The 16,513-nt window shown below is 48.6% G+C and overlaps 1 long non-coding RNA gene across 2 annotated transcripts in view; it reads left to right on the top strand.

The window, feature by feature from the left end:
- Positions 1 to 16,513, top strand: part of LOC122539541 (uncharacterized) — a 116,874-nt gene that overhangs the window by 50,706 nt on the left and 49,655 nt on the right. Inside the window, exon 4 of one of the 2 annotated variants that reach the window (XR_006309116.2) lies at positions 14,347 to 14,848. The exons of the other annotated variant lie outside the window; for it this stretch is intronic. This is a non-coding gene — a long non-coding RNA (uncharacterized LOC122539541). Of the gene's footprint in view, positions 1 to 14,346; positions 14,849 to 16,513 lie in introns of those variants that run through there. 2 annotated transcript variants of the gene reach the window in all.

Here is a 16,513-nt window from a genome sequence, read left to right as displayed (position 1 = left end):
CCCTCCATCCTGGTACACTGACTCTATGCCCCCCCCCATCCTGGTATACTGATTCAATGCCCCCCCCATCCTGGTATACTGACTCAATGCCCCCCACCCCACCCCCATCCTGGTACACTGGCTCAATGCCCCTCACCCCATCCTGGTACACTGACTGAATGCCCCTCCCCCCATCCTGGTCTACTGACTCAATGCCCCCACCCCATCCTGGTACACTGGCTCAATGCCCCTCCCCACCATCCGGGTCCCCACTGGCTAAATGCCCCTCCCCACCATAGGGGGAGGGGCATTGAGTCAGTATACCCAGGATGTGGGGGCTCAATGCCCCTCCCCCCATCCTGGTATACTGACTCAATGCCCCTCCCCCATATCCGGGTACACTGAATCAATGCCACTCCCCCCCATCCTGGTACACTGACTCAGTGCCGCCCCCCCATCTTGGTATTCTGGCTAAATGCCTCTCCTGCCATCCTGGTACACTGACTCAATGCCCCTCCCCCCCCCATCCTGGTATACTGACACAATGCCCCTCCCCCACATCCTGGTATACTGACTGAATGCCCTCCATCCTGATACACTGACTCAATGCCCCTCCCCCCCATCCTGGTACACTGACTCAATGCCTCTCCCTCCCATCCTGGTATACTGACTCAATGCCCCCCCATCCTCGTACACTGACTCAATGTCCCTCCCCCCAATCCTGGTATACTGACTCAATGGCCCTCCCCCCCCATCCTCGTATTCTGTCTAAATGCCCCTCCCCCCATATCCTAGTACACTGGCTAAATGCCCCTCCCCCCTATCCTGGTATACTGACTCAATGCCTTTCCCCTCCATCCTGGTACACTACTCAATGCCTCTCCCGCCATCCTGGTATACTGACTGAATGCCCCCCATCCTCGTACACTGACTCAATGCCCCTCCCCCCAGTCCTGGTATACTGACTCAATGCCCCTGCCCCTAATCCTGGTATACTGACTCAATGCCCCTCCCCCCATCCTAGTACCCTGGCTAAATGCCCCTCCCCCATATCCTGGTATACTGACTCAATGCCCCTCCCCCCATCCTGGTACACTGGCTAAATGCCCTTCCCCATCCTGGTAGACAGACTCAATGCCCTTCCCACCATCCAGGTACACTGGCTCAATGCCCACCCCCCATCCTGGTATACTGACTCTATGCACCCCCCCCCCCCATCCTGGTATACTGACTGAATGCCCCTCTCCCCATCCTGGTGTACCAGGAAGGGGGGAGAGGCATTGACTCAGTGTACCAGGGTGGGGGGAGGGGCATTGTGGTAGTGTACCAGGATGGGAGGGGGCGGGCGGTCATTCAGTCAGTGGACTAGGATGGGGGGGAGGGGCATTGAGACAGTGTACCAGGATTCGGGGGAGGGTCATTTAGTCTGTATACCAGGATTGGGGGGAGGGACATTGTGTAGTGTACCAGGATATGGGCGAGGAGCATTGAGTCAGTGTACCAGGACATAGGGGAGGGGCATTGAGTCAGTGTACCAGGATGGGGGGGAGGGGCATTGAGTTAGTGTACCAGGATGGGGGGGAGGGGCATTGAGTCAGTATACCAGGATGGGGCGAGGGCCATTGAATCAGTGTACCAGGATGTGGGGGAGGGGCATTGAATCAGTATACCAGGATGGGAGGGAGGGGCATTGAGTCAGTGTACCAGGATGGGGTGGGGGGGGGCATTGAGTCAGTGTACCAGGATGGAGGGCATTCAGTCAGTATACCAGGAAGGGGGGAGGGGCATTGAGTCAGTGTACCAGGATGGAGGGGAAAGGCATTGAGTCAGTATACCAGGACATGGGGGAGGTACATTTAGCCAGAGTACGAGGATGGGGGGGGAGGGCCATTGAGTCAGTATACCAGGATGGGGGGAGGGGCATTGAATCAGTGTACCAGGATGGGGGGAGGGGCATTGAGTCAGTGTACCTGGATGGGAGGGAGAGGCATTGAGTCAGTGTACCAGGATGGGGGGGAGGGGCATTGAGTCAGTGTACCAGGATGGGAGGGAGAGGCATTGAGTCAGTGTACCAGGATGGGGGGGAGGGGCATTGAGTCAGTGTACCAGGATGGGAGGGAGAGGCATTGAGTGCGTGTACCAGGATGGAGGGCATTCAGTCAGTATACCAGGATGTGAGGGAGGGGCATTGTGTCAGTATACCAGGATGGGAGGGAGAGGCATTCAGTCAGTGTACCAGAATGGGGGGGGAGGGGCATTGAGTCAGTGTACCAGGATGAGGGCATTCAGTCAGTATACCAGGATGTGGGGGAGGGGCATTGAGTCAGTGTACCAGGATGGAGGGGAAAGGCATTGAGTCAGTATACCAGGACATGGGGGAGGTACATTTAGCCAGAGTACGAGGATGGGGGGGAGGGCCATTGAGTCAGTATACCAGGATGGGGGGAGGGGCATTGAATCAGTGTACCAGGATGGGGGGGAAAGGCATTGAGTCAATATACCAGGACATGGGGGAGGTACATTTAGCCAGAGTACGAGGATTGGGGGGAGGGCCATTGAGTCAGTATACCAGGATGGGGGGAGGGGCATTGAATCAGTGTACCAGGATGGGGGGAGGGGCATTGAGTCAGTATACCAGGATGGGAGGGAGAGGCATTGAGTCAGTGTACCAGGATGGGAGGGAGAGGCATTGAGTCAGTGTACCAGGATGGGGGGGAAGGGCATTGAGTCAGTGTACCAGGATGGGAGGGAGAGGCATTGAGTGCGTGTACCAGGATGGAGGGCATTCAGTCAGTATACCAGGATGTGAGGGAGGGGCATTGTGTCAGTATACCAGGATGGGAGGGAGAGGTATTCAGTCAGTGTACCAGAATGGGGGGGGAGGGGCATTGAGTCAGTGTACCAGGATGGAGGGCATTCAGTCAGTATACCAGGATGTGGGGGAGGGGCATTGTGTCAGTATACCAGGATGTGGGGGAGGGGCATTGTGTCAGTATACCAGGATGATGGGGAGGGGCATTGAGTCAGTGTACCAGTATGGGGGGGAGGGGCATTCAGCCAGTATACCGGGATGGCGGGAGAGGCATTTAGCCAGAATACCAAGGTGGGGGCATTGAGTCAGTGTACCAGGATGGGGGGAATTCAGACAGTATACCAGAATACGGGGTGGGGCATTTAGCCAGAGTACTAGGATGGGGGGGAGGGGCATTGAGTCAGTATACCAGGATTGGGGGGAGGTTCTTTGAGTCAGTGTACCAGGATGAGGGGGAGGGGCATGCAGCTAGTGTACCAGGATTGTGGTAGGGGCATTTAGCCAGAGTACCATGATGCGGGGAGGGGCATTGAGTCCGTGTACTAGGATGGGGGGGGGAGAGGCATTGAGTCAGTGTACCAGGATGGGGGGAGGGGCATTGAGTCAGTGTATCAGGATGGGGGGAGGAGCATTGAGCCAGTGTACCTGGATGGGGGGGAGGTGCATTGAGTCAGTGTACCAGAATGGGGGTGAGGGGCATTGAGTTAGTGTACCAGGATGGGGGGAGGGGCATTGTGTCAGTATACCAGGATGGGGGGGAGGGGCATTGAGTCAGTGTACCAGTGTGGGGGGGAGGGGCATTCAGCCAGTATACTGGGATGGTGGGAGAAGCATTTAGCCAGAATACCAAGGTGGGGGGGGCGGGGGCATTGAGTCAGTGTACCAGGATGGGGGGAATTCAGACAGTATACCAGAATACGTGTGGAGTTTGTACGTTCTCCCCGTGTCTGCGTGGGTTTCCTCCGGGTGCTCCGGTTTCCACCCACAGTCCAAAGATGTGCAGGTACGGTGAATTGGCCATGCTAAATTGCCCGTAGTGTTAGGTAAGGGGTAAATGTAGGGGAATGGGTGGGTTGCGCTTCGGCGGGTCGGTATGGACTTGTTGGGCCGAAGGGCCTGTTTCCACACTGTAATGTAATCTAATCTAATCTAATCTAATCTAATCTAATCTAATCTAATCTAATACGGGGGAGGGGCATTTAGCCAGAGTACCAGGATGGGGGGGAGGGGCATTGAGTCAGTGTACCAGGATGGGGGTAGGGGCATTTAGCCAGAGTACCAGGATGATGGGGAGGGGCATTGAGTCAGTGTACCAGGATGGGGGGAAGGGCATTTAGCCAGTGTACCAGGATGGGGTGGAGGGGCATTCAGTCAGTATACCAGGATGGGGGGAGGGGCATTGATTCAGTGTAACAGGATGGAGGGGAAAGGCATTAAGTCAGTATACCAGGATACGGGAGAGGGGCATTGAGTCAGTGTACCAGGATGTGGGGTATGGGCATTGAGTCACTGTACCATGGTGGGGGGCAGTGGCATTGAGCCAGTGTACCAGGATGGGGGGAGGGGCATGGAGTCAGTGTACCAGGATCGATGGGGGAGGGGCATTGAGTCAGTGTACCAGGATGGGAGGGAGAGGCATTGAGTCAATGTACCAGGATGGGGGGTAGGGGCATTGAGTCAGTATACCAGGATGGGAGGGAGAGTCATTGAGTCAGTGTACCAGGATGGGAGGGAGAGGCATTGAGTCAGTGTACCAGGATGGGGGGGGAGGGGCTTTGAGTCAGTGTACCAGGATGGGGGGGAGGGGCTTTGAGTCAGTGTACCAGGACGTGGGGCATTGTGTCAGTATACCAGGATTTCGGGGGAGGGGCATTGAGTCAGTGTACCAGGATGGAGGGGAAAGGCATTGAGTCAGTATACCAGGATTGGGAGGAGGGGCATTGAGTCAGTGTACCAGGATGAGGGGGAGGGGCATGCAGCTAGTGTACCAGGATTGTGGTAGGGGCATTTAGCCAGAGTACCATGATGCGGGGAGGGGCATTGAGTCCGTGTACTAGGATGGGGGGGGAGAGGCATTGAGTCAGTGTACCAGGATGGGGGGAGGGGCATTGAGTCAGTGTATCAGGATGGGGGAGGGGCATTGAGTCAGTGTTCCCAGATGGGTGGGAGGGGCATTGAGTTAGTATACCAGGATTGGGGGATGGGGCATTGAGTCAGTATACCAGGATTGGGGGGAGGGACATTGTGTCAGTATACCAGGATTGGGGGGAGGGGCATTGAGTCAGTATACTAGGAAGGGGGGAGGGGCATTGAGTCAGTATACCAGGATTGGGGGGAGGGACATTGAGTCAGTATACCAGGATTGGGGGGAGGGGCATTGAGTCAGTATACTAGGAAGGGGGGAGGGGCATTGAGTCAGTGTACCAGGATGGGGGGAGGGGCATTGACTCAGTATACCAGGATGGGGGGGAGGGGCATTGAGTCAGTGTACCAGGATGGGAGGAGGGGCATTGAGTCAGTATACCAGGATGGGGGGAGGGGCATTGAGTCAGTATACCAGGATGGGGGGAGGGGCATTGAGTCAATGTACCAGGGTGGGAGGGAGAGACATTGAGTCGGTATACCAGGATGGGGGCGTGCGGCAATGAGTTAGTGTACCAGGATGGGGGGCTGGGGCATTGAGTCAGTATATCAGGAATGGGGGGAGGGGCATTGAGCCAGTGTACCAGAATTGGGGGAGGGGCATTGAGTCAGTGTACCAGGATGGGGGGCTGGGGCATTGAGTCAGTGTACCAGGATGGGGGGAGGGGCATTGAGTCAGTGTACCAGAATTGGGGGAGGGGCATTGAGTCAGTGTACCAGGATGGGGGGCTGGGGCATTGAGTCAGTGTACCAGGATGGGGGGCTGGGGCATTGAGTCAGTGTACCAGGATGGGGGGCTGGGGCATTGAGTCAGTGTACCAGGATGGGGGACTGGGGCATTGAGTCAGTGTACCAGGATGGGGGGCTGGGGCATTGAGTCAGTGTACCAGGATGGGGGGCTGGGGCATTGAGTCAGTATACCAGGATGGGGGGCTGGGGCATTTAGTCAGTGTACCAGGATGGGGGGCTGGGGCATTGAGTCAGTGTACCAGGATGGGGGGCTGGGGCATTGAGTCAGTATACCAGGATGGGGGGCTGGGGCATTGAGTCAGTAAACCAGGATAGGGGGAGGGGCATTGAGTCAGTGTACCAGGATGGGGGGCTGGGGCATTGAGTCAGTGTACCAGGATGGGGGGCTGGGGCATTGAGTCAGTATACCAGGATGGGGGGCTGGGGCATTGAGTCAGTATACCAGGTTGGGGGAACAACTGCAGGTGTTGGAGTCAAAAACAAAATTAGAAATTGTTGAAAAACCCAGCAGTTTTGGCCGCATTTGTGGAGAGAAATTAGTTATCATTTCAGTCCCGTGACCATCCTTCAGAACTTGCATTTACATTGCATCTTGAATGTCGTGAAACATTCTCTGTCACTTAATCCATTAAACATTACAACAGTCGCATAAAGATGTTGAGGACAAGCAACCAAACACTTGGGCTTTTTAAAAAGCATTTCTCAGGAAGGGAGAGTGGGAGAGATTGAAGGAGGAATTCCAGACTCCAGGCAGCTGAAGGCATGACCACAACTGGTGAAACAAAGGAAGCAGAGGCTGACCAAGAGTTGACAGCTGTAAGTTGATCTTGGTTAGCAGCGTAACACAACTGTAAACAAGTATTCATCCAGCCTTTGTAACTTAATATCCAGCATTCCTTCATTTCTACAGTAGGGGGAGAGGGAAAAGGTTAGTACGTAAATACTTCTGTCACTATTAATATCCTTGTCCCTGATCTTTTCCAGCATCATTAATTTTCTCCGTACATCTCTCCCTTATTGTGTTATGTCAAGGGTTTAGAACTGTGAAATACTATGAGCATTTTTAACCCTAAATTTCAAAATATTTGTTTTCGAAAGGAGAAGTGCTACAGAGACAGAATAGCAGCAATGGAAATTGGCAAGCTAAGTGGAAAATTTCACTATGGGACACTTAGGGTTTAACACATAAATGTGTCAGAGATATGTCAGAAAACTCTATCTGCACTGTAGTAATGTTATGATACAATGATTCTAAGACTATGATTCCTTGTGAATACAAAGACAACAAGAGGCTTACAGTCCCCAGCTCAACAGCAAGCCTCCCCTTACAGATTATGTTTCAAACTGCAGACCTATTTTGTGATTTTTCTCTTTGAAGAGTCCACAAAGACAGGGGTTAAAAAGCCAGTTTCAACTCTACTGGAGTGTACCAGTGCGACTGAATGTTCCCGTGTATACCAGCCTGAGGTTGGGTATGGTGTGAAGGTCCCAGTTGAAGACACCTCCCTCACTCTGGCTAGCAGCCAGATGAATGGAAGATCCTCGTTTACTCCAAGTACTGCAAAACAGTTCAAAAAGAAACAATGAGAACAAAAAGACTCTCTGTCACCCCGAATGCTGGAAATCAATCACAATCAAATGGAATCAGAACTACAGAATCTCAAACAATCTGCAAAACACTTACGTTCAGTACTACTTGAACCTCCAATGCTCTGTTCAAGATACGCTTTTCACAAGCAACTCAGAGACTGATCTGTAAACTTCTTTAAACTTCTATCCATTTGGATTCACATCTTATTTCTAATCTGTGTGCTGTTACTACTTTGTCTTGCCTCACTCTTTATTAATTCAATAAAGCCTCCTTTTAAACCATATGTTTCTTGGGTCTGGGAGAATAGTATCCTTAAGGGATTGGATCAGTTTGTAAATTAACCTCATTGTGACTAACTAAGGTGGTGGGTGAATAAAGGCAGTGAGCCAGTTCATCTCTTCTCACCTGGGAACTTAATGGTTTGCTGTATCCCACCTGGGGCTCTTCCAGGATCTGGTTGTAACAACCACTCCTCCTTTCTACACATAATTATTCCAACCCAAACCCTGGTGCAAACGGAACTGTCTTTTGCTATTGCTTACCAAATACACTGTACAGATATTTGTGTTCCCACAAGAAGTCTTGCCGAGAGTATGTTTGAGAGTGGCGCAGTGACTAATATGCTTCCCTCTGGAGCAGAGGATTCTGCATCAAATGGAGAGATTACATTAAAGAGGTTTCTTTATGAGATTGCTTCCAGTGATGAGAAGCTTGAGCTATGGGGAATGTTTGGAGATGTTGGGACAGGTCCCTAGATGGAACCATATTCTTCAGTCAACCTCCTGACTGTCCCTCCAACCCATCTTCATTTACCTACCGTGAACACAGCCATACATTGATTTTAGCTGCACTGGTTTTCATTGGTTTTATTCCATACGCAAAGTTTCACACATCCTTGGGAAGTATTTCTAAATCCTGACACCTCCCCTATCATTGGCTCATTAAGCTATCACTGTTCTCACTCTTTTCAAATGGCAAATGTTGATTTTAATTTTTAAAATGTCCTTCTTTAATAAAGAGTCTCTATATGTTATCATATGCATATGCAGAGCAGGCCATTGAATGCAGATTTCTCCAGCTTTCTCATTTCCCCTCCCCCACCTTTTCTCAATCCCAACCCTCGGACTCAGCACCGCCTTCTTGACCTGCAATCTTCTTCCCGACCTCTCCGCCCCACCCCCTCTCCGGCCTATCACCCTCACCTTAACCTCCTTCCACCTATCGTATTCCCAACGCCCCTCCCCCAAGTCCCTCCTCCCTACCTTTTATCTTAGCCTGCTTGGCACACCCTCCTCATTCCTGAAGAAGGGCTTATGCCTGAAACGTCGATTCTCCTGCTCCTTTGATGCTGCCTGACCTGCTGCGCTTTCCCAGCAACCCATGTTTAAGCTCTGATCTCCAGCATCTGCAGTCCTCACTTTCTCCTAGTTCATTCAACTACGCTGCCTGTTCTGGCTATTTGAAAGGGGCTGTATAGGGTGGCTTGGTGACTCCGTGGTAGTCACTAACTCATAGCACTGGGGACTGGGTTCAATTCCACCCCCAGGTACTGTCCATGTGAAGTTTGCACGTTCTCCCCGTGTCCGCATGGGTTTCCTCCAGATGCTCCGTTTCCTCCCACAGTCCAAAGATGTACAGGCTAGTTGTTTGGCGATGCTAAATTGCCCAAAGTATCCAGGGATGTGCAGGTTAGGTGGATCAGTCATGGGGAAATGGGGTGATATGACGGGGGAGTAGGTCTGTGCAGGATGCTTTTTGGAGGGATTGTGCAAATTGCCTCTGTCTGCACTGTAGGGATACTAAGTTTAAGCTGTAAGAATTGATCCCAATTCCCTACTTCTTTCTCACAGCTTTGCTGTTATTTTCTCTCTTTTCCAATGTTTATCCAACTCCCTTTTGAAAGTTCTTCTTAAACCTACTTCCCTGCCTATCAGGCAGTGTGTTTCAGATCACAGGAACTGTTTAAGTTAACAACAATTCCCCGCATCTTCCCCATTCCAAGAAACCCAGGAGATTTATTTGTATTGATACAAAGAAGGAACTACTGTAGGCCACTCATACCTTCGAGTCTGCCCTACCATTGAACACGATCATGGCTGATCTGCTTTTAACCCCCAGTCTACATTCCTGTTATTCTCCAATAATCTTACATCCCCTTGATCATCAAGAATCTATCTACCTTGGCCTAAAGTGTTTAAAGATTTTGCACCCACTGCCTTCTGATGAATGGAATTCCAAAGACTCTCAACCTCTGCAAGACAACAATATTTCCCCATTTATGTTCTAAATAGGATGACCCCCCCCCCTTATTTTTAAACTCTGACCCACTAGATTCTCTCAAAAGAGGAAACATCCTTTCATCATCCACCAAAACCCTCCTCCTTATGTATTCCATTCTCTTTGAACCATCTATTTGCTGTCCCCATTACCCTCTGAACTTGGATGATAGATTATTGTGATTCATGGACGAGGACTTTGAAATCCCTCTAAGGTGTAGCTTTCTGCAGTCTTTCCCCATTTCAATAATATTCAGCACCTCTATTCTTCCTGCAAAGTGGATAACCTCACATTATCTTCCATCTGCCAAGCTTTTGCCCCCACACTGAACCTGTTTGTATCCCCCTACAGACTCCTTGTGCCAGTGTTGCGATGTAATCAGTTTAGGGATTGATGAGAGAGAGAGAGAGAGAGATCAGGAAAAGTGTCTTTTCATACAAAAGCAGTCGGCTTAACTTCCCTGATAGGAAATAATTATTTGGGATAGTATTAGAAATCAAAGGGAAATAGAGTGGGTTGATTAGGAAGAGTCTGCATAGATTTCTAAAGGGGAAATCCTGTTTCATAAGCTCGCTGGAGCTTTTTGAAGAGGTAACAGGAAGGTTCAATGAGGGTAATGCTGTTGATGTGATGTACAGACACTTTTAGAAGGTGGGTTATATGGGGCCACACAACAGACTTGTGAGGAAAGTTATAGCTTATTGAATAAAAGGGACAGTAACAACGCAGATGTAAAATTGGTTGAATGTTTGGAAACGGTGAGGATAGTTTTTCAACCTGAGGAAGGTTTCAAGTTCCCCAGGGGTCAGTATCAGGAACTTTGTCTTTTGTGAAATATATTAGTAATCTGTATCTTGGTTTGCAGGTGGAAATTTCAAAGTTTTAAGATGGTATGAAACTTGAAAACATTGTAACCTATAAGGATGGCAGTACAGAACCCTGAAAGGACACTGACAAATTGGTGGCATTGGGGAGCTAGAGGGCAGATGATGTTCAATACAGAGAAGAACACAGTCAGACAATACAACATGGTGTTTGCAGGAGGAGAGGGATTTGGATTAATATATGATACATCACTGAAGATAGCAATGCAGGTGGAGGGAGCAGAAAGTAAAGTCAACAGTGTCCTCACCTTTACACATAATGTCATAGAGTACAAGAGCAAGGAGGTGAGGTTGAACTTATACAAGACTCTGATTAGATTTATGGCAGGAGACAGAGGGTTGGAAGGTGTTATTTTGGAGTGGAGGTCTGTGACCAGCAGTGTTCCACATGGATCAGTGCTGGGTCCACTTTTATTTGACATCTATATGATTGGATGTGAATGTAGTAAGCATGGTTAGTATGTTTGCAGGTGACACCAAAATTGATGGCATTGTGGACAGTGAAGAAGTTGTTGAAGATTACGAAGTGATCTTGGTCAATTGGGTTAATGTGCTGAGGAGTGGCAGATGGAGTTTAATTTGGATAAGTGTAAGGTATTGTATTTTGGCAAAACAAACAAGAGCAGGACTTGTAGAATTAATGATAGCATCCTGGGTCATGTTGTAGAGCAGGGAGACCTTGGGATTCAGGTACATGCTGTTGGAACTTTGCGTCACAGATAGACATGGTGGTTAAGAAGGTGTATGGCACGCTTGCCTTTAATGCTCAGACCTTTGAGTATAGGAGTTGGGGTGTCATGTTGAGGTTGTACAGAACATTGGTGAGGCCTCTTCTGGAATACTATATCCATTTCTGGTCTCCCTGTTAATGGAAGGGTATTATTAAATTGGAGAGGGTTCACAAGAGATTTCCCGGGATGTTGCCAGGATTGGAGGGTTTGAGATATAAAAATAGACTGGAAAGACTTGGACTTTTTTCACTGGAGTGTAGGAAGTTGGGGGGGTGACCTAATTTGGGTTTATAAAATCATGAGGGGTAAAGATAAGGTGAATGGCAGGGGTCTTTTCCCCGAGGTAGGGGAATTCAAGACTAGGGGCACATTTTTAAGGTGAGAGGAGAAAGCTTTAAAAAGGACACGAGGGGCAATCTTTTTACACAGAGAGTGGTTCGTGTGCGGATTGAACTGCCAGAGAAAGTGGAAGATGCAGGTACAATGTTTAAAAGACATTTGGATAAGTACATGAATAGAAAAGGTTTGGAGGGGTATGAGACAGGAGTAGGCAGGTGGGACTAAATTAGTTTGGGAATACGGTCAGCGTGGACAGTTTGGACTGAAGGGCCTGTTTCTGTGCTGTGACTTTTGATCTCGGATGGAGTACTGTGTAAAGCTGTGGGCAACATATTGTAAGAAAGATGTGAGCACGGTGGAGACAGAGCAGAAGAGGTTTACAAGGATGGCTGCAGTGTTCAGACACTTCAGTTGTGAGAATAGATTGAAGACGTTTGGCCTGTTCTCCTAAGAGAGGAGAGGCCTAAGATGAGCTCTGATGGAGGTTTTAAAAATAATGAGAAGCCTGGACAGAGCAGATCGGAAGAAGCTGAAAAGATCTTTGGAGAAGGCAATGCTTTGTGCTGGACCGGCTGGGTTTCAGAAAAGTGCAGCTTTAAAGGGAAATTGGATAAAGATTAGAAGCAGAGGAAGATCCCAGTGACATTAAGCATTGGGGACTGAGCTGGATTTCTCTTGAAAAGATAGAGAGATGATGGACTGATGGATTTGTTTATTTCATGCTTTTAATTTTAATCGCTACACCCTTATTCCCTTGAATGTATTAACATTGTATTGTACTGTCCATGTGTGCAGGATGCTTCTGCAACAAATACAGCTCCTGGGTTTCAGATTGGGATACGTGCACAGTTAATTGTATGGTAAATTGGATGGACTCTGCACGGATACATTTTGTTGTGTAATGGTGTACAGATATTTGTTAATTTTCCACTGGCAGGAAGGTCAGTAACCAGACAAGATCGATTCAGACTAATTGCCAAATATGCTAGGCTGTGATGCAGAACGTTTTTTTGCATGGTGAGTTGTGACCTGGAATTCATTGCCTGGAAGGACCTTGGAAAATTTCAAAAGAGAATTGGCAATCAAATTAAAAGAGAAAAGATTTGGATAGCTAGAGGAGTGGATCTGTGTGGCTGGCTCTGACAGAGGGGCTAGCATGTGCTAAATAGGCCAAATGGCCTTCTTTCTGATTGTGTAATTTCAATAGCTTTTGTTGCTGTGTATAATTCTCTAACAGAAACTGGTTGGCATTTTTAATTGTTTGTAATACAGAACCTATAGCTTTATTTCTGTACTTCCAAACCAGTCTAGACCTGGGTGGGTCTTACAGTCCTGAGACACTGTGCACTTCCTGGACCAGCTGTGTACACAAACTCCAGAGTAATTTTGTTTCCCTTAAGATTTGATCTTGACAACCCTAATTTACAGGGAAAACTTTCTTAATTCTCCCCTGGCTTAGATCCAGGAGCAAACACTTCCTTCAATAAAAGGGAGTTTATGTAACGCTGTGAATGTGAGTGTTTGATACTTAGCCAGTTAACTGGGACAATACAGCACAGTTAAATATGGCAGTAGAAAAAATACAAAGGGAAACTTTTAGACCTACAAGGTAATATTGTATGTGTACAAGAGAATAAAATGTCTGTTGTGCTATTTTCTGAATACTGTATTCATGTGAAAATAATTATGAGTTCAAATCGACTTTGTTCTTGCAGTATAGGGATTAATAGCCTTTCAAAATCCTTTCTCCCAACCTTCCAAAACTAGGCATCATGTGCAACTCTCCCACGTCATCACAATGTAAACCAGCAAGCTCACTACTTTCACAATCACATGTTCATCTTTAATAAAATAAAAACCAATCATGAGATCTTCACGTTAGGTTTTCCAGCCAATGAAAATATCAATGTTCGGAGTGACCAATAGGAAACTGGTGTTGAGATTGTTTTTGCCAAAGTCACCACTTAGGCAGTGACATGTTTCATTACATGTGATCCCAGTAGGTTGGTCAAAGTACCTGCTTGAGAAACGGGGAGTTGGCTCACTCTGAATTATGGCCTGCTCACTCAATGCCTCAGATTTACAAGATCGGCCAAACAAGTTTCCAGAGCAAGGACAGACTCAACTGAACAACAAAGAACAGCTTCTCTTTCGATACACACAATCATCTTGTGAAAGAGAAATGATTGAGGGAGGGAGATACTGGATACTGCAGTAATTTATAGTGTGGAGACAGTTACAATGGCATCATGTAGGCTTGATGGGAGGACAGTTTAGAATCTTGAAGAATTAAGACCTATTACCCTGACTCTCTGTCATGCAATCATATGTAGTGAAACATGTCACCGTCTGAATGGTGATTTTGGCAAAACAATCTCAACATCCAGATTCCTATTGGCTGCTCTGTAAATTGATATTTGCATTGGCTGGGAAACTTAATGTGAAGATCTCATGATTAGTTTTTATTTTATTAAAGACAAACAGAGTCCATGAAATGTCCATTGCATCAACGCAACCTGAACCTAGATACTATCCTGCAATAAAGTATCTTCTTATTCGGGAATTGAATGGTCTTCCTGTACCTCCTCAGACCAATCAGGCCTTGCTATGACCAAGTGCCCAATGACCCTAAGCAACTAGGCCCAACATAAAACTGGCTGAACAGTTTCTGCAAGCAAGGTCTGATTGAATACAAACAGTCCAAAGTTACTACCGGCCAAAGGCCAGCAGGGATGATCCCAGACCTCTGATGTGTATTGAAGAATGGGAAGGTCATTAGGATTCGAAATGTATTAAGAGGTACTCAGCCTGACCAATTCATTCTGTTTGTGTATTCCCCAGTCTCAGCTGGATCCCTTGGCATCACACATCTTAGAGATGGGTACATCGAGGATGACCTGGCCTAACCCAATTGGGTGCTTACACCCCTACCTTTGTGACCCCATTAGCTGAAGTCAGACAACATTCCAGAAGGGCTTGGAAAGAGTGGGGGTGGAATATGAAGGGACACTTGATGACCATCTCCTCGGCGAAGACTCCGTGTGACAGCCACCTTCGTACAAAGATAACATGGAGCTCAGTGAATTGGATCAAACAGCCCAATCAAGGTTCACCAGATATGTGCTTCTCAGGTGCTCAGCCTCTTTTGGGACAAGTCACACTAATTTGTGAAAGTGTTATTTTCTTTAACTTGCAAACATTTTAATAAAACTAAATTAGAACAGCAGTCCTTTGTCTCTTACAGTAACTGCACCTGGGTAAATATGTTTAATAAGTAATAAACTATCTAAGTGTCTGCATATAGACAATTGCTTAGGCAACACTGTAGATCTCTAACCTGCTACATCCAATCATGAATGGAGATGGACAATTAAACAACTTACTGGAGGAGGAGGCTCCACAAATATCCCCATCCTCAATGATGGGGGAGCCCAGCACATCAGTGCAAAAGGTAAGGCTGGACCATTCGCTGCAATCTTTGGACAGAAATTCTGAGTGGATGATCCATCTCAGCCTCCTCAAGTGGTCCCCTGCATCTCAGCCTCCTCAAGTGGTCCCCAGCATCACAGCCTCCTCAAGTGGTCCCCAGCATCTCAGCCTCCTCAAGTGGTCCCCTGCATCTCAGCCTCCTCAAGTGGTCCCCAGCATCACAGCCTCCTCAAGTGGTCCCCAGCATCACAACCTCCTCAAGTGGTCCCCAGCATCTCAGCCTCCTCAAGTGGTCCCCAGCATCTCAGCCTCCTCAAGTGGTCCCCTGCATCACAGCCTCCTCAAGTGGTCCCCTGCATCTCAGCCTCCTCAAGTGGTCCCCAGCATCTCAGCCTCCTCAAGTGGTCCCCAGCATCTCAGCCTCCTCAAGTGGTCCCCAGCATCTCAGCCTCCTCAAGTGGTCCCCAGCATCTCAGCCTCCTCAAGCGGTCCCCAGCATCACAACCTCCTCAAGTGGTCCCCAGCATCTCAGCCTCCTCAAGTGGTCCCCAGCATCACAGCCTCCTCAAGTGGTCCCCAGCATCTCAGCCTCCTCAAGTGGTCCCCAGCATCACAGCCTCCTCAAGTGGTCCCCTGCATCACAGCCTCCTCAAGTGGTCCCCAGCATCACAGCCTCCTCAAGTGGTCCCCAGCATCACAGCCTCCTCAAGTGGTCCCCAGCATCTCAGCCTCCTCAAGTGGTCCCCAGCATCACAAACACCAGTCTTCAACCAATTCAATACACTCCACCTGTTATCAAGAAATGGCCGGAGATACTGGATACTGCAAAGACTACAGGCCCTGACAACAATCCAGCAACAGTACTGAAGACTTGTGCCCCAGAACTTGCCGCTCCCCTAGCCAAGCTGTTCCAGTACTCATGATTTGGAGATGCCGGTGTTGGACTGGGGTGTACCAAGTTACAAATCTACAACCACCTGATGAAGGAGCGTCGCTCCGAAAGCTAGTGCTTCCAATTAAACTTGTTGGACTATGACCTGGTGTTGTGTGATTTATAACACTGTTCCAGTGCAGTTACAACACTGGTATCTATCGACAATGTGGAAACTGCCCAGGTACATTCCATGCACAAAAAGCAGCACAAATCCAAAGTAGCCAATTACCGTCCCATCAGTCTACTCCAGATCATCAGTAAAGTGATGCAAGGGGTCATCAACAGTGCTGTCAAGCAGCACCTGCTCAGCAAAAACCTGCTCAGTGACGCCCAGTTTGGGTTCTGCCAGGGTCACTCAGCTCCTGATCCCATTACAACCTTGGGTCAAACATGGACAAAAGAGCTAAATTCCAGAGGGGAGGGGAGAGGGACAGCTCTTGACATCAAGGCTGCATTCGTCTGAGTGGGGCATCAAGGAGCCCTGGCAAAAGTGGAATCAATGGGCATCAGGGGGAAAACTCTGCTGGTTGGAATCATAGCTGGAAATGTGTTGCTGGAAAAGCGCAGCAGGTCAGGCAGCATCCAGGGAATAGGAGAATCGACGTTTCGGGCATAAGCCCTTCTTCAGGAATGAGGAAAGTTTGT

The sequence above is a fragment of the Chiloscyllium plagiosum genome, unplaced genomic scaffold (assembly GCF_037043375.1).
Source record: "Chiloscyllium plagiosum isolate Xiang-an unplaced genomic scaffold, Cpla_swu_hap1 HiC_scaffold_36, whole genome shotgun sequence".
NCBI lineage: Eukaryota > Metazoa > Chordata > Chondrichthyes > Orectolobiformes > Hemiscylliidae > Chiloscyllium > Chiloscyllium plagiosum.
The sequence above is the reverse complement of the archived record's forward strand: the minus strand, read 5'-3'. Positions and strand labels throughout refer to the sequence as shown.